This window comes from Leptinotarsa decemlineata, unplaced genomic scaffold (genome assembly GCF_025532065.1).
Source record: "Leptinotarsa decemlineata unplaced genomic scaffold, Ldec_3_MD MMD2_tig00026294_RagTag_RagTag, whole genome shotgun sequence".
Lineage (NCBI taxonomy): Eukaryota > Metazoa > Arthropoda > Insecta > Coleoptera > Chrysomelidae > Leptinotarsa > Leptinotarsa decemlineata.
The window spans coordinates 7,768,844-7,794,282 of record NW_027412674.1 but is presented as its reverse complement, the minus strand read 5'-3'; the positions used below and the strand labels follow the sequence as shown (position 1 = coordinate 7,794,282).

At 34.5% G+C, this 25,439-nt stretch overlaps 1 protein-coding gene and 1 pseudogene across 1 annotated transcript in view; one reads left to right on the top strand and one right to left on the bottom strand.

The window, feature by feature from the left end:
- The window catches only part of vkg (Collagen alpha-1(IV) chain viking), a 161,966-nt gene that overhangs the window by 72,936 nt on the left and 63,591 nt on the right, over window positions 1-25,439 (bottom strand). The window lies entirely within an intron of this gene.
- Window positions 4,597-13,437, top strand: LOC141484869 (ubiquitin carboxyl-terminal hydrolase 2 pseudogene; annotated as a pseudogene).

The following is a 25,439-nucleotide window of genomic DNA, read 5'->3' as shown; positions in this document are numbered from 1 at the left end:
ACTCGTACAGTCTCTGGGAAACAGAGCCACTGCATTGTACTTAACATGTTCGACTAGTATACCTATTCACTTGTAAAATAATCCTCATTCCACGATTCCGTAACTTTTGTAAAGCCGATACCTTATTTTGGCCGAATGAGTGTAAAAGACTACCACAATAATCAAAATGGGAATGGATTATACAATTATATAATGTAATTTATGAGTACATCGAAAGCTGCGATGAAATTCTTGAGAAAAAATATATTTTTTCATTAATTTTTCTGTATATATAATCGAAATGAACATGAAGAGATAAACGATTATCCACCATGAAACCTAAGTATTTGAATTCACTTACGAACTCTATTACATCACCTGCAATTTGTAATCTTATGTTGTGTTTGTTGGTGGGTGATAGCTTATAACCAGTTGATAAGATCATATATTTTGTTTTGGAGGTGTTGAGTTTTAGTTTATTGCGATTCATGTACTTGAAAACATTTCTTACTTCATTATTCATTTGATCGGCTAGTGTTTCTATATTATCTTCTGAAATTGATAACAAAGTGTCGTGTGCAAAAAGGTTCACGAAATCACAACCATTGATGGTATCTATATTACTCAGGTAGATTAAAAATAATATAGGTCCCAAAACACTCCCCTGAGGTACCCTGAAAACGACATCGCGAGATGATGACACTGAATCCTTCATTTTGGTTACCTGTTTGCGTTGTGACAAATAATCAGTCAGCCATAACAGAACAGTTTTCCTGATACCAATACTTTGCAGTTTATGGTGTGGTATGATGACTGCTACCTAGGACCGTCCGAATTATTTTCTAGTTTTCAGTTCATTATCTACATCATTATTATTTTTTTTTTCAATAAGACCGTTCAACATAAACATTTTTTATCACTTTATTATTATTGTCATCATCAATTTGACTTCTGATTCGGAATGGAGCTTCAACAATTAGAATAACGCTACAAAATATTCAGATCCGATGATAATTTCAATCTATATTTATGAGTTTCATAACCCAAAAGAATTGACGAGTACGTCATTTTCTACATCCTTGGAGGTTATTGTAACCGGAAATGTTATCAGTGCAGTTTTGTTCCCAGAATACTGATTACAATACGATTTAACGCGTGTGCGATAATTGCTGTCATACATATTGCACTTCATGGACCTTCACATCTATTTATTTATATGAAAATGAAAGTTCCTCAAACAAAACATCAACAGCTCACTTGGCCAATATCATCTTGACTGATAGTGTATACGTTGGAAGTTTATTTTCGTTATTTATTCGAGAATGTTTAGGATATTGCATTCATTAGAAGCGGATGTTTTAAAGATCACCAAATATAAAATGAAATAAAAATTATCCAAAATGTATGTTACAGTTGAAAATATTGGTAAAAACATTCAACAAAACCATGTTACTTGTAAATCAACTCGAAACAAAACTGAAAATTTATCAAGTTGACACAATGAAAAACTGAATCTGCAAATTGTAAATAAATCAAAACTATGATAATAATAAAAATAAACGACTTTATTGCTTCCATAAATGTGAATTTGACCCAAAACAAAAGACGAAGTTCAGTTTATAAGGTGATATAAAATCAGCTCATAAACTGTTCTTCCACTTAACAAGAAAAAATGTGTCATGGGCCTTTTTATAGTCTACACCATGAACTGTTACTATCTAAGCTTTATAGATCAGGTGTAAGAGGGGTACCACATGATTTGGTGAGATCTTATCTCATAGGTAGGGGGCAAAAACTGCGAATTGGTCAATGTACAAGCGATGATTGTGATACAAAGCAGGGAGTTCCCTAGGGTTCGAATTTAGGCACCTTTTTTTCTTGTTTTTTGCTAATGATCTAATTACATTCATCAGTAAAACAAACTCGATATTCGTTACAAGTTATGCTGACGATACAAATATTTTGATTGTTGACGACAACATGGAGGCAGTCTATAAAACTGCTGAGGATATTGTATATGATAAAATCATATTGTGGGCTAAAAAAAACAATTTGAAACTCAACCAATCTAAAACTAACACCATATTGTTCAGCAGACGTGGTCAAAGGACTTCGAATGTGATAACTATATGAAAATAGTGATAAATCAATTAGTCCTGTAGAAAAATATGCTAGGAATCGTTCTAGATAAAAAATTAATATGGAATCAACACATTGATACCTTGTGTAACAAACTGAAGAAAAGCTGCTATTCTATTAGATTTATGTCAAATCACTGCACTGCACTGCATTCTTAACATTGTACCATGCTAACTTCCATTCACACCTTCGATATGGCATTCTCAACTGGGGTATGAGTGCTTCTGTTAAAAGGATATTTCTCCGCCAGAAATATGCAATTACAATAATAGCTAAGCTAGAGTATCGTGATTCATGTAGAGATGCTTTTAAACAGCTAAAAATTCTTACAGTTGTCAGTACCTACATACTAGAGGCTAGTGCATACGTTTTCAAAAATAAATCCAATTTTCAGTCCTCTCTTCCAAATCATAACCACAATACTCGTTCATAGAACTTCTTTGTATGAAAAAAGCACAGAGTAAATGGTGTAAATTATACAATATGCTTCCAATAGCTCTCAAGAATTCCCCAAATATTAATGCGTTCAAAAGTCAGCTGAAAAAAATGCTACTTCAAAGAATTTGTTACACCATTCAAGAATTCACCAATCAACTAACCTGAGATCTTGAGCTTTAGCACATTTGGTTAAAATGTTTACTTTCAATACTTGAGAAATACTTGAGAAATTGTGTGTTGATTATATTTTATTGGCTTTTTTATAGTCTATAACTAGTTATATTTATATTTTTATATTTATATGTTACTTTTATTACTTATGAATGTTTATCACGGTTTGTGTTATTGTGTTGTCTATATTATTTTGACTGACTTATAATATGGTTACATGTAGTTATTTACATTTATATGTTTTTACATTTACTTTTACTTTTATAATTGACATTTTCTCTGTTTATTGTGCATTGATTTCTGTCAACTGTACTTTTCAACCATGTACTATACATCCATGTAAAGAGTTACTCATTTTTCAAATTGATTACTTCCTTCCTTTCTTTGGAAGATTCCTTCATTCCTTTTTTTTGTATCGAAATGCAGTAGTAGAAAGCCAAAAACTTTCTTTTCCAAAAATTATTTATACACTTTTACTTGTAACAGTACAATAATAAATCACTACGTTAAGTAGGTACATACAAACTTTGTACTTGATTTTCTAATAATTCACTTTGAATTGAAAGCGGATTTATCTCATCTGACATTATTATATCCGCTTATCTTAATGCAGAAAACCGATGCATGGGTTTTTGTGGCACTGAATTGAACATGGTTACTTTCACCCCAATTCGAAATTACTTCTAGATGCTCATTAAGATATTCAACCTACTGCTGCCGGTGAAGATGTGCTTCCGCAGCCAATGCCCTGGGATCCAAATGTATTGACGATACAAGTGTGCTGTAGTCATCAAAGCAATATATTGGATTCTTGTTTTTTTCCAATAAGTCATTGATATACAATAAAAAGAGGGTTGGAGACAATATGGATCCCTGGGGAACACCAGCGTTGATGGCTAAAGTATTCGAGAGATATCCATCGACGGTCACTTGCAGGAAATGTTCTTTCAGGAAGCTGAAGACAAGCCATAGCATCGAAGTTTGGCCAGCAAACTCTCATGCTACACATGGTCAAAGGCCTTAAGAATATCAAGCGCAACAGCTCTTCACTTTCCATGTTTCTCGATTGCGTCATTCCAAATATGGGTGACATACGATGAAAGATCCGAAAGCCATATTGAGAGAGAGAGAGAGAGAGAGAGAGAATATACTACATTGTCATAAGAGTAATCTTGTGGTTGTGTACAAAGTTTTACTTGATCTATAATACAGTTTTTATGTAAAAACAAAGTGCATTTAAATTGATCAATTTTCACTCAATACATAAAATCAGTTCATATATATATATATAAACATATACGTCATACAAAGGTTACTGACAAATAATAAAAAAAAAATTGTTTGTATATAAAAACATATAAGTCATAAAGGATACTGGGAAATAAATGTGTAATTTGTTTTGTTTGTATATATAAAAACATATAAATCGTTCAGGATGCTGGTAAACAATAAATAAATAAGATATTTTTTTAAAATTATCATTATTGTATAGTCTAGCACTTAAAAAACCTTTCACAGCCTTCCTGAAGCATTGTAAAGACTTTATTTCTGTTACATTCTTTGGCAAGTGGTTGAACATTTTACAACCATTATAGACAATGGAATCCTTTATGACTGATGTCGTCGGTATTGGCAACTTAATATTATTGGATTGCCTTGTCACATAATGGGTTGGTGAGGATTGAAATTTGTTCAAATATTTTAAACACACTGTTTCCATTATAAAGAGAGAAATCACTGTTAGAAGTCCATGAGTGGTAAAGAGTAATCTACAAGAGTCTGTACTTTTTGATTTGCACATATATCTTACGGCTTGTTTTTGCAAAATTAAAATATTTTTTAGTAGATAACCACTACATACGCCCCAAAATGGAATCCCATATCTCAGGTGAGATTTCACCAGAGAAAAATAAACAGTTTTAGCTGCTGTTAAACCAAGTTCATTTGCGACTACTCTGACTGCATAACAACCAGACGACACTTTATTTCACAAGGCCTAAATATGGTCTTCAAATTTTAGTTTTTTATCGATATGTACCTACTCCTAAACATTTTAAGCTACTATTGTTAGTTTTCGAAATATATAGAGACAGGCGATTTGAATCATACTAACTCTTTACTTTCATCATATCGATGGATATGATTTTAGTTAAATCATTTGTATTGTCCGATTGCCAAAAAATGGTATCATCGTCTGCAAATTGTGTGAATTTTCCTGAGATATTTATACTTGTTAATTCGTTGAGGTAAATGAGAAACAATGTTGGCCCTAGCATTGAACCTTGAGGCACACCAACACGTATTTTCCCAATTTCTGAGTGATGGGTTGTTTCCACCATCTGACTACGACCTGACAAATATGAGCTGAACCAGCTGGTTATCACTCCTCTGAAGCCGTAGTAGGGAAGCTTCCGCAACAGTATTTCGTGATTCACTCAGTCGAAAGCCGTTGAAAAATCGCAAAATATTGCTGCAGCAACCTCGCCACTATTGATTCCAGTATAAACTTTTTCCAACATTGAGAAAATTGCGTCATTAGTGCCTTCGCCACATTGAAAGTCAAACTGTTTTCTATTAATGATTTAATGTTTCGATGATCAAGATGTTGAAGCCTTCCAAATATTTGAGGATATGTTGGTTTGCTATCACTTTCAACATGAAGGAAAAAACCCTTTCTTGTAAGACAAGTTGAAAAGTCTGCAAAAAATGTTTCAAAATACCACTGAAACATCATATAACTTTGATCAAAAGTTGTCATAGTGGTTCATAGAAATTACAATAATCACTGGTAACTTCTAGACATATTCAAACCAAAAATTTATAAGCTTTTGTCTCCAACTGTCTGATATAATATCCGTCCGATTCCATATCTACTGGACTCTCTCTAAGAGAGGTTGAATAACCTCGAATCTCTGACAGCGTCTCTCGGCATTCGTGCCATTTCATGAAATATGACGGGTATAGTACATAAACATTGCTGAGATGAGTGTAGCCGCTAAGTTTCGAACACGACCCGACCGCAGAGATTTACATTATCCTAAAAGAGTAATGAGCACTATCAGGAATTACGATCATTGTTCGGAAGAAATGTTACTCATATCTTTAACCTGCTGACTTTGATAGGTTCAAGAGAATTTGTTCCACCAAAAGAACCTAGTTTCTGTAATCAGAACAGAAGGCTGAAACCCTCTTCTGCATTAATTGTTGAAATAGATAATTAGAACTTTACTATCAGGAAGTTTTTCTGCCTTTTAGAAATGCGAAAAATTATACAGTCACTTTGAGCTCCCATTGAAAAATTTATGAAAATGGACGAGTTTCTGATATTTTTCAATATCAATTTTCGAAAACGCTTGAGAAATAGGAAACATAAAAAACAATTATATTAACATTTCAAGTCAGACTTACATTGTCTAATATATAAAATGATTTGAGATCCCCGAAACAACTGAAAAAGAAGAATTAAAAATGAATAGCTGAAAATAACAATTATATTAAGCAAAAATAACCTGAAATGAAATGATAGTGAAATAAAATACAATTAAAAATAGAACGATTGAACAAAAAATGAAGAAATACAAATGAAAATAAAATAAAAAGTTGAGAGATTCCAAGCCACGTTAGTTCACGACGTTTCGATTGTTAGTATCTACAATCGTCTTCGGGTGATGACTGGACTGATTCCTCCGAGAGATGACTATTTATGGGTCGTTCGAGTACTTAAGCTTATCCCCGCTTTCCATTTTTCCGCTTCACTGGTTTAGTGGGAGATGACCGTTTGGCGGGAGTTGGCCATTTTTCGCTTGATTATGTGTTTCCATATGTTGCGTATCTCTACGCTAGCTTGGCCGAATACGTTGTTGGACAGCAAGTATGCGACTACCTTGAATTTTCTCCCAAACCAATGTTCTTCTCTGTGTATGATCTCAGCTTGGGACCACTCGATGTTGTGTTGATGGGTCCAAACATGGTCTGATATTCCTGATTTGTTGGTTTTCCCTCGCTGTGTGTGTTTCTTGTGCTCGGCAATGCGAACATTCAATGGCCTCTTAGTTTGACCAATATAGGATTTTCCGCCCTCACAGGGTATCCGATAAATGCAATTCTTGGAATCGCAGTCCGCGTTTGGTGGCGTGGTTTTCGTGAGGCTGCTACGGATAGTGTAACCAGATCTGAAGCAGGTTCTGATGTTGTACTTGGAACCAATTCTTCTTATCCTCTCCGATTATCCTCTGATGTAGGGAAGTGCAAGCACTGGTTGTGACGGCTTCTCTTCCTTGCGAGGTTCCTGCTGTCTTTTAGCCAAAGTCTTTTTCTACCATCGCTTTGGAGTAGCCATTCAGTTGAAGATCATTTTTGATGATGTCCAGTTCCTTCTCAGCCAAGCTAGCGTAGAGATACGCAATATATGGAAACCCACCATCGAGCGAAAAATGGCCAACTCCCGCCAAATGGTCATCTCCCACTGAACCAGTGAAGCGGAAAAATGGAAAGCGGGGACGAGTGAAAGTACTCGAATGACCTATAAATAATCGGATTTCGGAGGAATAAGTCCAGTCATCACCCGATTTTTTGTTCAATCGTTCTATTTTTACTTGTATTTTATTTCACTATTATTTCATTTCAGGTTATTTTTGCTTAATACAATTGTTATTTTCAGCTATTCATTTATAATTCTTCTTTTTTATTGGTTTCGGGGATTTCAAAAACATTTTATATATTAGACAATGGAAGTGCGAACTAGTGAAATTCATCACGAAACATTGTCAATCACCTTCAAACAAAAATTTCAAGTCATAATTTGGAATATCTCTACGAACTGTTCACAACTTAAAATCGGATCTGCTGAAAAATAATATTTTTAAACAGAATCAACAAATCAAATACCTAATCCTTCCAAAACAGGTCGGAAACCTACATCTGATATGGCAGAAATACTAATTTGTTCGATTATTATTTCAGGAATTTCCCTGAGGATATCATTAACCATATAAGTAATAAACATCTGAATTACAAAAACTTCATGATGAATGTTGAAACTTGTAGGAATACATTTTTACTATGCCCGTACACTGAGAAATTTAAACCATCTTATTCGAGATAAAATGAAAACATTATGGTTGTTTTGAAAGTTTGGTCTGTTTTAATGTCTTTTGTTTTTGAAGATCCATATCTCACAGTACATGATGCTGTTCATTTTTTCCAAATATTAATTTCTTGTCTCTTTTCAGCTCATTATTATATGATTTTCATACAATTTCTCTCTATGAATTCCATTTGAAACAAAACGCTGCTGAACCAGCCTAAAAAATCAACCAGGCATTTGACAATGCTAGTGTTAATGAACGCACTGTTCATTAACACGGCGTTGGTTTGAGAAATTTCGTTCCGGAGATTTCTGCCTTGAAGGTTAGCCCGGAATTGGTCGACCTACAGTAATCCAGGACGAGGATTTGGGGAGCTTGGTGCAGACTGACCCATCACCAACGGTGCGTGGGATGGTGGAGCAACTGGGCGTCTGGAACTGCGGTTCCTGATGGTTTAAAACTTATTGCAAATATCAAAATGATCGGAAAGTGGATGCCCCACTATTTGAGCGACAGAAACTTTACAAAATTCACAATTCCACCACTAACACAAGCGGATGGTTCAATTGCAACAACAGCCATAGAAAAAGCGAATCTACTAGCTGAACAATTTGCTTCTCACTCCATAGTCGTTTTTCTGGAAAGGCACCACTCACTATTTCCACAATGGAATCTACAATGCTGGAAATTACTTTGCGACAACATCTAGTCAGGCGAATTTTGAAACAGCTCAATATCTCAAGGCATCTGGTCCTAATGAAGTGCCTGTCATCGTACTTAAAAAGTGCGCAAATCATCAGTTGCAACCTTGATAGTCTGGAACATCGAAAAAAGGTTCAAGTGACTTGGCATATGTGAAATAAACTTTCTGAGGACGTTATTTCAAATGGACTTTATCTCCAGCGATTCAAATTCAAGGTGAATCACAACTTTCGCACAGACACCGCTCTAATAGCGCCTTAAGAATTTTCCTTTAATGCTTGTGTTTTGTGTCTCACTGGTAGAGTCTTCTCCAATCAGGACCAAGCATATTTGAGCTGACAGCATTTATAGATTTGTATTGAGTTGGCAAAAGTGCACTTATTCAAATGGCGCTTATTTCGATTGAATTGAATGATTATTCACTGAGATATTATAGTTCGAAGTGGACTCATGAAAACGAAAAAAAAATTATAACAAACTATTCTTATTCACGATTTGATAATATATCTGTGTTTGTATTTAAAATCGTCGTCGGTATCTCTCATAAGTCAATGACCTCTAATTGTACGCAGATGAAACATCGATTAGAGTTTCAGATGTGACTTTGAAAATGAAATGTGTCGTTTTCTAAAAGATCAGTAGGAGGCTCTTAGTAAATTACCTATATTTGATTGTAAGCAATATTTAATAGTTTGTTTGAAGGTGGTTGACAATGTTTCGTGGTGTATTTCATCAGTTCGGACTTCCAGTGTCTAATATAATATGAATTGATTTGAAATCCCTGCAAAAAAATTAAGAAGATTAACCGAAAATAACAATTTAAATAAACAAAAAACTGAAATTACAAAGAAATAACATACAAGCTACAACCAAAAAATTAAAATATTAATAGGATGCTGTGTACGAAACTTCTACTTCCAACTGAAGGATTAATTCTTTAAGCAAGATGAGGGACTGCAAAAGGGATCGTCACTTTCACCGGTTATAGCTAATATATATATGGAGTGGTTTGAAACTCTGGCCATTGAAGAAGCCCACAAGAAGCTCCGAGTCTGGTTGAGATACGTAGACGACACCTTCATAATATGGAACCATGGGAATACAGAACTAGACACTTTCCTGAAGCACATCAATAACGTAAGTCCTTCCATCACTTTCACAATGGAAAAGGAAGCCCACAACGGATTGCCTTTCTTAGACGTATTTGTGAAGAGGACCGACTCTAAATGGAAAACATCTGTGTATCGAAAACCCACTCACACAGGACAATATCTGAACCAGAAATCCAACCACCATCAATCGACTAAGAGAGGAATCATCAAGACTCTACTAGACCGTGCTTTCGGGTTCTGTAATACAAAGGAGGGTCTCGAAAAGGAACTAGGCATCATCAAAAATGACTTTCAACGGAATGGTTACTCCAGAGTGACGATAGAACAGGCTTTAACTAGAAGACAGCTGGAGCTCCACAAGAAAGAGAAGCCGCCACAACCAGTACTTGTAATTCCCTACATTAGAGGATTATCGGAAAGGTCCAAGTATAACATTAGGATCTGTTTCAGATCTGGGAACACTATCCGTAGCAGCCTCACGAAAACAAGGCCACCAAACGCGGATTGCGATTCCAAGAATTTCATTTACCGGATACCCTGCGAGTGCGGGGAATCATACATCGGTGAAACTAAGAGGCCATTGAAAGTTCGCATTGCTGAGCACAAGAAACACACACAGCGAGGAGAAACCAGTAAATCCGGAATAGCAGAGCTTGTTTGGACTCATCAACATAATATCAAGTGGGCTCAAGCCGAAATCATCCACAAAGAGGAACACTGGTTTAGGAGAAAATTCAAAGAAGCCGCGTATATGTTATCCAACAACGCATTCAGTCAAGCCTGCGTAGAGATACGTGACATATGGAAACCTCCCGCCAAACGGTCATCTCTCGCTAAAACCAATGAAGCGGTGGAGGGAAGAGGGGATAGGTGAAAGCACTCGAATGACCTATAAATAGTCAGATCTCGAAGAATAAGTACAGTCATCACCCGAAGACGATTGTGGATACTAACAATCGAAACGTCCTGACGTAACTTGGTTTGGAATCTTTCATTTTTTATTTTTCATTTTTTGATAATGAATTTTTAATTTGTAGCTTTTATTAATATTTCAATTCTTTGGTTGTAGCTTGTATGTTATTTCTTTGTAATTTCAGTTTTTTGTTTAATAAAATTGTTATTTTCGGTTGATCTTTTTAATTTTTTTTGCAGGGATTTCATATCAATTTATATTAGACAATTAAAGTCCGAACTGATGAAATATGTAATAATCTTGTTACTAATGAAACTGAAAGAATCGAATTTCTGGTTGTCTTCATTGAAAATATCATAGTATTAAAATCATTGCGAAGTTGTGATATGATATGCTCCTGAGGATTTTCTTTACTTTTCTACGAAGAGATCTCAGGAAAATATTTTTCATTGATTGTGGAATATTAACTTTGCCTGGTCTTTACCTGATCTAATATTTCAATAATGATTGTCAGAAGTATACTCCCCGAAGCTCCTACCCATCAAACGGCGCGCTCCGACATCAATAATCAGTGACCACTCTCTTCAGCGTGATATAAGTGATCATTGGGTAGTGAATCGTGTGCCCTTAGAAGACAAAACGGCCAATTTTCCATGACTCTGGATAATGTTAGCGACTGGAGAAATGTATGACATTTGTCAAACCCACAAAAAAAATCGTATACATGTTAACTTTTACGTCAATTTATATCTTCAATTTATTGTTTTTCACTCATTTTTACTGCCCTGAAGAAGCTTCCCATTAGAAGCGAAAGCTTGGCAAAGTAAAGCAGAGTTTGATTTTTGATTTTTTGACTCAGAGACCCTGTTAATCCATTTTAGCATATATATATATATATATATATATATATATATATATATATATATATATATATATATACATAAAAATAGGATATTTAATGACTGAATCTATGAATTAATTAGATAATATATATATTATATGTAGGTATATTATATTATATAGTTATTGTGATTCTTATATAATCAGAAATAATTATTAGCTCTCTAACTATATTATTATTGGAAGGTAGATTGCACTATATCGTTTACTTGAACTATACATGTATTCGCAAATGAATAAAATATGTAGTAAATGTTATAACTCCTAACGGACATGTATTATGTGATATTCTATTCCGATGAATAAACTAATTTGAATTTCTTGTGGCAATTGATTATAATTAATAGGTCATCGGTATCCTTCGAACGACTTTTCCTAGAAATTTTTTCTTCTCTGGAATTCGAATGGAATTTCTCTGGAGAACGAATATCATCAGTAACTTCTTTTCTCTTACCCATTTCCAATTTGTCAAATAAATTACGAATCCCTTGAAACGAAACTCGAATATATTGTTTAGTCTACGGCTTGCCGAATAATGGTAATCAGCTGAAGTTGAACAACCTTACAATCCGATTCAGTTGTAACAAATCATTTAATGGTCTCTTAAATGTACCAATCGTGAGTGAACTGATCATTTGACCCATTTCATTTCGAATGGCTTACAAAACCGCGTAATCAGTTATTGAACATATTAGTATGGTTTGACGTATCTCAAAAAGATTATCAACGTTTTATACCCCAGAAGTTAAACGGCTGAAACTTCAACAAGGCAGAAAGTTCAAGTGAGCTTTGATGTTATTGTGAGTAGGTGAATGGTGAATGAACGAATTGAAGTTTGAAATTCGTAATTTTTTTCACTACTAATATTGATATAATATCAATTTTAATTTTGGCATTAGAAGATAGTAGTGGCAAACATAGTTGCAACAATGGATTGGTGATACATTCTTCAATCAAAACTCTTGGGTTCAATGGTTTAAAAAATCTTGGAAACACCTGTTTCATGAACAGTATAATCCAATGTTTATCAAACACGGGATGGTTGCTGGAATACCTAAAAAAGGATGCATACATGGAAGATATCAATACTAGTATTTCTAGTATGAAAGGTGTTTTAATAAAATCGTTCGCAGAAGTTTTCAAGGAATTATGGTCAGAAGATTCATCTGATAGAGTAATTAACACAGTCTACTTCAAAACTCAGATTCAAAGATTTGCCCCTCGATACATGGGTTCTGCCCATCAAGACGCCCACGAATTCCTTCGATTTCTTTTAGAAGGTTTACATGAGGACCTCAACAAAATTACTGAGAAACCTGAACCAATCTTAACTGAGATTGATGAAAAATTGAGCGATAACGGAAAAGCACAAGAGTCCTGGCAGAGATATTTGAATATGAACAACTCCAAGATTGTAGACTATTTCGTCGGTCAATTAAAATCCACTATAAAGTGCACACACTGTGGACACTCATCAGTAATCTTTGATCCTTTCTGGGATTTGTCCCTTCCCATACCAAAAAGATCTGGCCAAGTGAGTTTGTCACATTGCTTGGATTCTTTCACAAGAGAGGAAACTCTCGATGGAGATGAAAAACCAATGTGTTCGAGGTGCAAGCAAAGGAGAAAATGTATGAAGTCCTTATCAATCTATAAGTTTCCCCGTATTTTAGTAATTCATTTGAAAAGATTCTCTCCGACGGAAAGGTTCAGAGGCAAATTGAATGTTTCTATTGACTTTTCCTCAGATGGATTAGATATGAGCAGTTATGCAGCAGACAATGTGGCTCCTTGTCATTATAATCTATATGCACTTTCAAATCACTATGGGACTACTTACAACGGACATTACACAGCATATTGCAGACACCCATATACTGGCACGTGGTATGAATACAACGATTCACACGTGTTCCCAATTTCGCCAAAATCATTTGTGAGCAATGAGGCATATGTCCTCTTTTATGAACAGGAGGGAACGAAGCAACACCTTTGATGTGTTTTTTTTCTCTCCTTTTTTTTATTTTTTCTTCTTTCCTTTTTTTTAATAATCTTAGTTCTTTGAATTGATTTGTATTTCTTAAAAAAAAGTAATTTTCTAACAATTTGTTGAATATATCGGAATATCAAGTAGAGTGGAGCGTGTTTCTAATCAGGCTTTATTCATGTAAAAATTTGGCATGTGTCAAATTTTGATATGAATCTAGGAAATATCTCATTGCATTTTTGATATATTTCAATGTTCAACTTCTCTCATCGCTTCTGTATGTTCAGAACTTATAATTTCTCAATTCTGCACTATAGCGAGAAAAAAATTTCCTTGGTTAAATGATAACCCAAGGCAGCTATGAATTGTTGCATGTCAAATTGAAACGGTACAGTTTCCATGTTGAATACGAGATGTCGATGATAAGCGCGCAACATCTACTTAGGCCATGAAAACGTTTGCCGGCGTTTCCATGATAACCAAACACTGTACAATGTTTATTATTGCTGTCAGTTTGCCAAATGCGGTTTTAATTCGAATTAAGATGTCATTTCGAAGAAGTTGAAAGATCTTTATAAGTAAAACGTCAATATAATTAATTGAAAAATGGGTGAAAATTCAAGTGACGATGATTTAGAGATGATGTATACCCCGCTTGAAGTTAGAGTGGTGGCAGCTAGTACAAGTAGTGATTTATTGCCAGAAAAATCAAAGAGACTGTACATGAGTGCATATAACCAACTGAAAACATGGTGTGAAGAAAGGAAAGTTGCTAAAGTAACAGAAAATGTTTTATCAGCGTATTTCGAAGAGAAATCTGAAGGCAAAAAGGTATCCACATTGTGGGCAAATTATTCCATGCCAAAATCGACACTTGCAATAAAAGAAAATATTGACATTTCAAAGTTTTTCAAGCTTGTAGCCATTTTTAAAACGAGAAAACAATAATTATAAACCTAAGAAATCAAAAGTATTTACAAAGGAAGAAATTGAAAAAATTATAGTTGAAGCTCCTGATGACGAATATATATAAAAAAGGTATACTTTTTCATTATTAGATTGTGTTTAATTTTTAATGAAATGATATTTAGGCTGTTATGGTAATTGGTGTTGCCGGTACCTGCAGAACGGATGAATTATGCAATATGCTCCTAGACGATTTAGGTGTTTGCGTCGATATTATCATAATAAATATTCTTAATTCAAAGAACAGAACATCAATGAAGTTTGTTGTTGTTGAGCTACAATGGGTTAATGTTATTAAAACATATTTAGCTAATAGGCCAACTGACATTACAAAACTATTTATTTTATACCGTGAAGGTAAACATATTAAACAAAATATTGGGCACAATACTATTAGTAGAGTACCACATTTCGTGGCTAATTATCTCAAATTAAAAAATCCTGAGTGTTACACTGGTCATTCTCTAAGACGTAGCTCGGCAACACTTCTCGCAGAAAACGGAGGAGACTTACTAAGCCTGAAACGGCACGGTGGGTGGAAGTCGGCTGCAGTGGCTGAAGGATATATTGAGGAATCAATAGCTGATGAGAAGAGAATCGCCAAATCAGTGCAAAAATGTAATTTACACAATGAAGCTTCAAATATAACTTCTTCTGCAAGTCAAGATGCTGTCTTAGAAAACGTCCATGTTGAAGATAATTTAGTGGAAAAAGGTAATGAATGCGTTAAAAATACGAGGATTGTTTGTAACTCAGAAGTGAATTTACCTGGTCCAAATGTTAGTTCCATTGATACAAGAAATCCTGGAATACACATGATTTGTCACAATTGTACAATTAATTATAATTTCAAATAATTTTAAAGCGTATTTCCAATGTTCAATTTCCTACTTCTAGTTGATAATTAAGTCAACAAAAGTTTCTGTGGATATCTTTAAAGTTATAGAATTGTTCTCATTATTTACCTCATTATTTCTCACTAAGGGTGAGAAATATTGATTCTCGTAAGGGAAATGGAGTAAATAATAGCAATTCCTCAGGTTAGTAGTGAAAAAAATTATATATATTGGTTAAAGAGTTACCAGAGGAAGGACTTTTTTAGTAAATTTTCTCCTCATTAAGGATCTTCTTTCAAATTCCGGATATTTTCAATATTTTCCGAGATATTTGCAAAAAACCAAACCCATCTTTTTTTTACTGAATTGTTTATAACTTCTGCAATGTTCTCGAGCCCCTCTTGGAATTTTTTAAAAAGTGGCTAGAGGTCATTCCGAATCGAATGAGCCCTAGATCATAATTTTCGGTGCCCTTGGAAATAAGTTCCAAAAAAGGATCTTGTGACCCAGACTTTAATCCAATTAAGAGAAACCAAGCCACGCCCACAAAAAAAATATAAAATAAGAGTCAGATACCAATATCGTAGTAACCGCCTTCGGAACGGGAACAGTATCTGTAGCACCAACTTGGGCACTGCGAAGGTTACCACATAACCTTTGATAATGTCTGCCGCAGTATTAGACGAAACGTCAGGCTCAAAAGGCTGCAGATCACGGCCAAAAAACTCGAAAAATAACTTTCACGCAAACCTGAGTAAGTTAAGGCACGGGAATGTGCGGAAACATTATAAACATATTGTTCATTACTGCGTGGATACAGGTGGTCATCAGTTCGAAAATTCAATAAACTACACAGATAGTAAGCACCTCAAATTTCGAATGTGTATTTTCACAAAACTATCATGCATAATTTCAAAATTCAAATACAACTGTGACGAGGAATTCAAGGGTTTTGAAATTACATTTCAAAGAAATAGGTATAACTATTTCCGAATCCAGATCCCTCACGGATTTGTTTGAAAAATCTCCCCATTGTCAGAAATAAATGACTGTTCCCATGTAATATTATTATTTATCCCAACCAAAGCACTGAATTTTCATCAAGTTCATTTCCATTTCTGGCGTTTAATGGATCTGTAGATTTGGACGGGAAAGTCCATTATGAATCAGCATGAGGTTTTTAAGTTTCAAAGTCTAACTCGACTCTAATCGTTCATTAATCTATCGTTCTCATGCGGAAAAATACAACTTCAAATAAGGAAATCGCCTTCGACAGTATTTTTGATGCCGATCCTTGATATAATAAGTATTGTTGTATATCAGAACTTACTAATTTTCAATTAGTTTCTTCTGTTGAATAAGGATACATAATCTATGAAATTACAGGCTTTCGATTCACCCCATAGTTTACTCTTCTGCTGATGCACGTTTCAAAAACGTTATTACGATGTGGGTTTTCATACATTGCGACTTGTCTAGTGGGCGATCTTGTACACATCTGCGGTAGCAATAAATTGTCTACACCAAGCGTAATAATAAGCTCATCAGATCGACAAAAATTTAGTGGGGAGTAAGATTAAACGAACAGAGGAAGAATGGGAAGTTTGTTAGTACATGAAGTCAAGTACAATAACATTGTGTTGAGGTGAACACTGCTGGCTTATTGAAAACAGAATGAGCAGCAGGCCACGTATACACAGTATACCCTTAACCTGACAAGTCAGGTATTTGGTCAACGGCTTCAGGAGCTTAGGCCATTTTCACTGCCTGTGACAGTTGTGACATTAGGTGATAGAGTTCTGGATATCGCTTTACCCAAAATTGGAGAGAAATCCCTGTTCACAAAAGAATTTGAGACTGCCTAGCAACAGGGTGTGTGGATTTTATGGTTCATTCTCTGAAGGATCTTCCTACATCTCTACCGGATGGTATGGCTATTGGAGCTGTACTGACAAGGAAAGATCCTAGAGATGCTTTGGTTCTCCAAAAAGATTTGAAAAACCTTTCACTAGCTACTAGCGTGATAGGCACTTCTAGTCTAAGAAGAACAGCCCAGATGGCTAAAAACTACCTCCATCTTAAAGTAGAAAACATCAGAAGGAATTTGAATACTAGTCTGAAAAAACTGGATGATTTAGGAAAGTACCAAGTACCATGTGACCAACATATATATTTTGTTTGTTTGTGGAATAAAACGTGGTACATTTAAAACCGGGTTCCGATTCTGATTTGAATGCCTTCTCATTGTCGTGCAATTCTACTAGAGCTTTGGGATAATCATGATCACCCCTCAATTTTCCTTGACGCCACTTTTTCTATTACTTTTTTCTATTAGTTTCTTCAGGACCTCCAGAAAGGCATTCTTGCGTTATCACAAGCCACCATCTTCATTAGATGCTGAAATCAACAATATCGCATGTGGTAGGAGTGTGGTTCTGCCAGAATCTCAATCTGATTCGGTTCCCAGCGGAGCAGGCACATCATTTTCCAAACAGAGGCGACACACACTGTCTTCCGACAGTTCGAGTCTCTGATCCAGACAACAGTGACCTGTGAGAAGGCCTGTTAGACATCATAGTTCATCCCTACTATAGTTCAACAACTATTTGGTATCAAACTTCGGATGGTGAATGAACGCCTTGAAGTAGGCCATTCCTAGAAGATTTTTTCAAAAGTCTATGAAACTTTTTGCCATCCTGGTGTCCAATGTTTGTTTGGCAAAGCCTGAAGTGATGCCAATGACAGGTTCTGGCTCAATGAAGCTGCTTGCAGCACCCTCTTCTGCATTGGAGTCAGCAACCTCATTGCCTTCCAGGTGAGTATGACCAAGAATCCAGACCAGAGACGATTTATTCAGTTTCCCTTTTGAGGGAAGTCGTTTTTGGAAATTTGCTACTAATTTGGACGTTGATTGGCAGGAGTCAAGGGCTTTCAACGCTATTTAATTGTCTGGGAATATTTTTATTGATTTGTGTATGAAGTTGGATTCTGCCAATCTCTCTGCACACAATTCAATAGCATATATTTCCGCTTGATATACAGTCGCATAGGTTCCTAGGCAGGTTGATATCTCTGTCCTGGGTCTGCGACTGAAAACACCTGCACCAGAACCTGAAGGGTTTCGGTCCATCTGCGAACCATAAACTATCTGCCCTTAATATTTCCTTCTCCCGGAGGATCGAGTCCTCTCTACTCGGGAACAGTACTTTATAAGGCAGTTCGTAGTTGACAGTTGGAGGCATAATGTCAGAGGTAGTTTCCAGAATGCTGTGACTTACAGTGTCGATCAGCAATCTAGTGTACTCTGCGTTAGATTGGCTTGGCGACTAGGAGCTTTCATCAAGAATGCTGTCTAGTCCCTTTGAGTTATACAAAAACAATTTATGGTGGAACTGTTCTTGTCTATAGAAAAGTCCGGCTTCTAGAATATGTCTATATCATGAATTGAGAGCGGTGGCTTTTGAAAAATGAGACATTTTTGAACAGAATATTATACAAAAATGTGAAATCTTATATTATGGTGGCTTGTTATATATTCATTATTGATGTAAGGAAATAAATGCCGATTTTAAAAACAATTCTGAAAATGAAGAACGGAATCCCTTTTTAGAGAACTCTGTGAACAGTAAAAGTAATATCTGATTCTCTCGCAATCACGCGAGAGAATCAGATATCGTATAATTTGTTTTATTAACCATCTATATTATGAGTTAAAGGTCGAAGAAAAGGATAAAAAAGCCCCATTTTTAATGACAATTTTGTGATAAACAATGAAAGTAATATCTAATTTTATCATGATGATGGTTTGAAAATCGAATTTTTGAGAAACGATAGCTTTCACGAAAAAATATAACTATGCATATTGTCGGGAATTTTATAGTAAATAAAAAAGGCAATTACCAATTTTATCGTATTTTTGATGGTTTTGAAGATATTTGAAATAGTTTTCAGAGTGATTTATCCTTTTCCGGAATTGTTGATTGTCGTTTATATCGAGTGTTTCTCAACATTTCACCGACATGAGTGGTTGAAAACTCATAAAAATAAACGACCATCAACTATCCCAAAAAAACGACAAATTTGACGGTCTTTCATCACGAAAACCAGGCACAATTTTTCCGGGGTTGTTCTTCATCATAAATACAAGGACAAATAGTACTGAATTAGTAGTGGAATCATTCTTCCAGAATTTTACTGTACACTATGAACCCACGTTTCTACCAACTTGTCAGTGTCTTTGCTATTATTACGAAAATTATTGATCAAAATGTCATGCTATGATTGAAATAATCAATGTGTCATCGACGCCATGCGATACATTTTTTCTTCATTGATGTAATGAATTAGTTTAAACAGTTACATATGCGTCTTGATGAGGTTAAGTGTTTATGCCGTTTGTTCGAATTCGCAAATTGATTCGATTAGGAAATGCGTGATATGTCAACGCAAATAATAAAATTGATGAACTTGTTCATATACTATCTATATTACCAATCAAGTATATTTGTTATAATTTTATTATTGTGGTAGCAAACACTTCTGTGAGACAATAATAAACTCAAATAGATGCTTTTTATTTCGAATAGGTGAGTATTTTTTGTTTAAAAAACATACAAACAAAACAAGTTTTCCAGCCATTGGAAAATGATGTACGGAATGCTTTGGAAAAAAACAATTCAAGTGGTAATTTGGAAGTGATTGAACACTAATATACTTATGGATGAAACTATAGTCCCAAAGTATTGCAATCATGACCCCGAAACAGACAGTGTAGGTTTTTAACAGTCAAACAAAACATATATTTTGTTCAAATTGAAAGGATATAATTTTAGGTGGGATTATTTCTTTGGAAAAAAGGTTTTGGCTTTATACTTCTCCAGTTTTATACAAACAATGTGGGAATCTTCCAAAGAAAGGAAGGGTGCAATCAATTTCAAAATTGACTTTATACAAAAATATGTAGATCATGCAAAGAATCTCGAAACTTCTTTCATATAAACATAGAATTACACGAAAGAAGATATACTTTCAAAACAAATACTTTTATATGAACACTGAATTATACGAAAAATACCTTTTCCTATTCCGTTGATATTTCAAATATTCATAATGGAATAGAATCAGATACCATTCACAGCATTCCTACACAATATAATAAATGAAAGAAGTAAAATTTCACTTACATGGAACACTGTCATCCTTATTGGTTGACATACGATGTTTCGCCGTGAGACACTTGCCTTATCAGTTCTTCAGCACCAAATACGGATAACATTATAAAAAAACACTCAATTCGTTCATAAAATTACAATTTTTTTTCACGGAATGAGTTGAATCCACCTATGTCATCGACGACAGTACGTAAGTAATATTCATTCGCTTATTTGATTAAATTCCAGCCATAGGAACCTTGTTTAAATTGAAAGGTTATATTTTTAGGAAATATTAATTATTTAATTCATCCCAAAAACTAATATTAATGATCAAATTTTAACAAAGTGGTGTGAAAATCACTTCGAATAATGTTTTCATATAACGATTTGACAAAGTTTTCTGTTGGGTAATTAGGCAAAATGATCCATAACTGACAACCTTGAACCCATCACAGTTGACAACATACGTTATCTGTTCAAGAAATAAGATGAATTTTCCTTCTTCTTAAGATATGATTCAAACGTCATACTCGATCAAAAAAGTAATAGTTTGTTTTGAAAAAAAATGGTTTCGAATAAATAACAAGAAGAACAATATGGACTCGAAAAGGGTATCCCAATACAAATGCAGCAGAGAAATTGATTGAAGAGTTGTGACAAAATAAGAGTATTGTTTGAAGGTGGTTGACAATGTTTTGTGTTGTATTTCATCAGTTCGGACTTCCATTGTCTAATATAATATAAATTGATTTGATAATCCTGAAAAAAATCAAAAAGATTAACCGAAAATGACAACAACAAACTGAAATTACAAAGAAACTGTCAACTGATCAGTTCCGACGTAGAAAGCTTCTACACCAACGTTCCTGCTGAAGAAGCACTTCAAGTCATACAGAAGAAGCTATCCAAAGATGGGGACCTGAAAGATAGAACAAACTTACCGATACAAGTAATCATGGAATTACTGGGATGCTGTGTACGAAACTGCTACTTCCAACTGAACGACAAATTCTTTACGCAAGATGAGGGACTGCCAATGGAATCGCCACTTTCACCTGTCATAGCCAATATATATGGTGTGGTTTGAAACTGTGGTCATTGAAGAAGCCGACAAGAAGCTCCGAGCCCGGGTGAGATACGTAGACGACACCTTCATAATATGGAACCATGGGAATACAGAACTAGACACTTTCCTGAAGCACATCAACAACGTAAGTCCTTCCATCACTTTCAAAATGGAGAAGGAAGTCCACAACGAATTGCCTTTCTTAGACGTATTGGTGAAGAGGACCGACTCTAAATGGGAAACATCTGTATATCGAAAACCCACTCACACAGGACAGTATCTGAACCAGAAATCCAACCACCATCAATCGACTAAGAGAGGAATCATCAAGACTCTACTAAACCGTGCTTTCGAGCTCGGGAATGCAAAAAAAGGTCTCGAAAAGGAACTAGGCATCATCAAAAATGATGCCTAGTTCCTCTGGTTACTCCAGAGTGATGGTAGAACAGGCCTTAGCTAGAAGACAGCAAAAACTCCAAAGGAAGAGAAGCCGCCACAACCAGTACTTGTGCTTTCCTACATCAGAGGTTTATCGAAAAGGATAAGAAGGATTGGGTCCAAGTATAACATCAGGACCTGCTTCAGATCTGGGAACACTATCCGTAGTAGCCTCACGAAAACCAGGCCACCAAACGCGGACTGCGGTTCCAATAATTGCATTTACCGGATACCCTGCGAGTGCGGAGAATCATACATCTGTGGAACTAAGAGGCCATTGAAAGTTCGCATTGCTGAGCACAAGAAACACACACAGCGAGGAGAAACCAGCAAATCCGGAATAGCAGAGCATGTTTGGAGTCATCAATATGACATCAAGTGGGCTCAAGCTGAAATCATCCACAAAGAGGAACACTGGTTTAGGAGAAAATTCAAATAAGCCGCATGTTTGTTGTCCAATAACGCATTTAGTCAAGCTAGCGTAGAGATACGTAACATATGGAAACCTCTAATCCAGCGAAAAACGACCAACTCCCACCAAACGGTCATCTCCCGCTAAAACCATTGAAGCGGAGAGAGGGAAGAGGGGATAAGTGAAAGCATTCGAATGACCTATAAATAGTCAGATCTCGGAGGAATGAGTCCAGTTATAACCCAAAGACGATTGTGGATACTAACAATCGAAACGTCGTGACATAACTTGGTTTGGAATATTTTAATTTTAATTTTTTGTTAATAATATTTTTAATTTTTTTTTTAATTTTTCATCTTTTATTATTATTTCAAATTTTTTATTTTTTTGGTTGTTGCTTGTGTGTTATTTCTTTGTAATTTCAGTTCTTTGTTTAATGAAATTGTTATTTTCGGTTAATCTTTTTTAATTTTTTTCAGGAATTTCAAATCAATTTATATTATATTAGACAATGGAAGTCCGAACAGATGAAATAAAATAAGAGTAGTGTGAAAATCAAACAGCCAATTACATATCAATTGTACGAGTTGGCAGCTTTGTGGAGCAGTTGTATGAACTCAGAACTTAAGTACCGGGGGCTAAACTAGCATCTAGGGCAGTTTTTTAACTATTCACTATTAAAAATATTCAAAACTGAATAAAGTAATTAGAAAAGGAAATACTTTAGAATACTTTCTTTAGGTTGTTTCTTATTACGAAATTTAATTGTACGACTCTCATTTGAGATATTCATGATCTAGATGTTGCCGCGGCTTCGCCCGATTAGAATTTGGTTTCTCACATTAAGTATCGTGACAGACCATTTTAAACAAATAGTTACAATATTTTTTTCATTAGCCCAAAACTTCAGGTTTCCAACTTCAACACTGACGAAATTCCATACAATCTTTGAAACCCTATTTTTCCCCTTGGGGGTGGAAATTCCTGATTCCCTTTCTTGATGCTTATTTACTTCATATAAAGAACCTACCTGTATATTTCAAGATTCTAGGTTCAGTAGCTTCGGCTGTACGTTAACGGGCAACAGCTAATCATTTATATTTTTACTTGAAAAATATACCAACTGAAAAAATATGCCAACTGCTCTAAGTAATGAATAGCTTCGAGAATCGAATTATGTTACCTGATATGTTACACAAAACTAACATAACGTTCGAGTCGCGTTCTCGGCGATGGTGCTTCATTGCTTAAATCGCATCTCTATCCCCCCGCATCGTCCCCTGTCATCTTACAGTAGACGCGACGCATAGTCGCTAACTGCGTTGCGTCAAGCTAATCTTGTCGTGATAACTTTTAAACGATTTGTCTAAATTACTCTAGTAAAAGACAAAGTTTATCTATATTAAATACTTAAAACGACAATTGTATCAATTTTTTAAAAATATGACAGATATTCTAACATGTGCATTGTAAGAAAGTATCCATTTTGATTGTATTTATGGCTCAAGATTTTGATTATGGACTGATTATCACGAGACGATTGTGAATATTAACAACTGTAATGCTATGAAGTAACTTGGTTTGGAATTTTATTCATTTGCTTTCCAAAGATTTTAAAACATCTTTTCCTTGACAATGTTATCCTTTTTCAATCATCAATCAAGATGGAGAAGCAACAAGCCAAAAAGCTATTTATATATATATATATATATATATATATATATATATATATATATATATATATATATATATATATATATATATATATATATATAAAATAGCTTTTTATATATATATATATATATATATATATATATATATATATAAAATAGCTTTTTATATATATATATATATATATATATATATATATATATATATATAAAAATAGCTTTTTGGCTTGTTGCTATATATATATATATATATATATATATATATATATATATATATATATATATATATATACAGGGTGTAACATGAGTACGTTAAAATATTCAAGTGACGTATTCCTGAGACAATTTTAAGAAAAAAAGTCTATATGAACTTGTGTCCAAAAATGCTAAAAATGCTTCGTTTCGGAGATACGGGGTGTTGAAATTGATTTTTTTTGTTCGCTTTTGAAAATAACTCTTGCAAAAAATAAGTTTGCAGGAAATTCGGTACCCGGGGTATTTCTGACGTGTGAAATCATAATTTCTTATTAATTTTTTCATGTAATATCTAGAGGGCGCTGCGTACGCTGTCATTATTTATTTCAAATTGCCCTAACTTGTTTGACAGTAAACTTTTGTAATAAACGATAATAAAAAATTTGAAAAAGTGTATTTTACATTATTTAATGTCAAGAAGTTGTCATTTTGATATTGAAGACTTCTTTCGAAATTGAAATTTCCAAATTGAATATTCTCACATAGCACAGGTATTCTGTTTTATTCGTTATTATGTTATATATATATATATATATATATATATATATATATATATATATATATATATATATATATATATTCGGGGATTCGGTCTGATTAGATAAATATTTACTCTTTTTAGCTGCCTGAGCTTTCGCTAATGTTTATATATATATATATATATATATATATACTCCAATACTCTCTTTCCTAAATAGTTCTAGGCACGAGTAGAACCAAAATATGAAACCCTGTCTGTCCTTCACGATGTTTCGGAACGTGGAGGTAAAAAGAGCCGTGCAGAGCGAAGAATGTCGGCCAAGAATCATTTCAATTGAAACTCAGCTGAGTGTGCGAATTTCGCCCGGATATTTTGTTCAGATTTCTCAGAAGTTGCACGTATTACGTATGGCGACCATTGTTGGAATTGTACACCTTCAGAAAGGTAAGTTTATTGAATAGACGAACAGAAAACTTGCAGAGCATTCACACAATATAACATCGATTTGACCGAAGTTTTCTAGCGATGGATAATCGTCTAATATACACAAAATACAGGGTATATCTTAAATGCTGTTATCAATTTCCGTTGATGATTACTTTTGTGGGGTTTTTCTACAACTATTTAATTTAGAAACATTTTATTTCTTTATTGATTTTCATTTTATATCATAAAATTTTTATTATAAAATTAACTTTTCATAACTCTTTTATCGCGCAGGCGTTCAAAATATC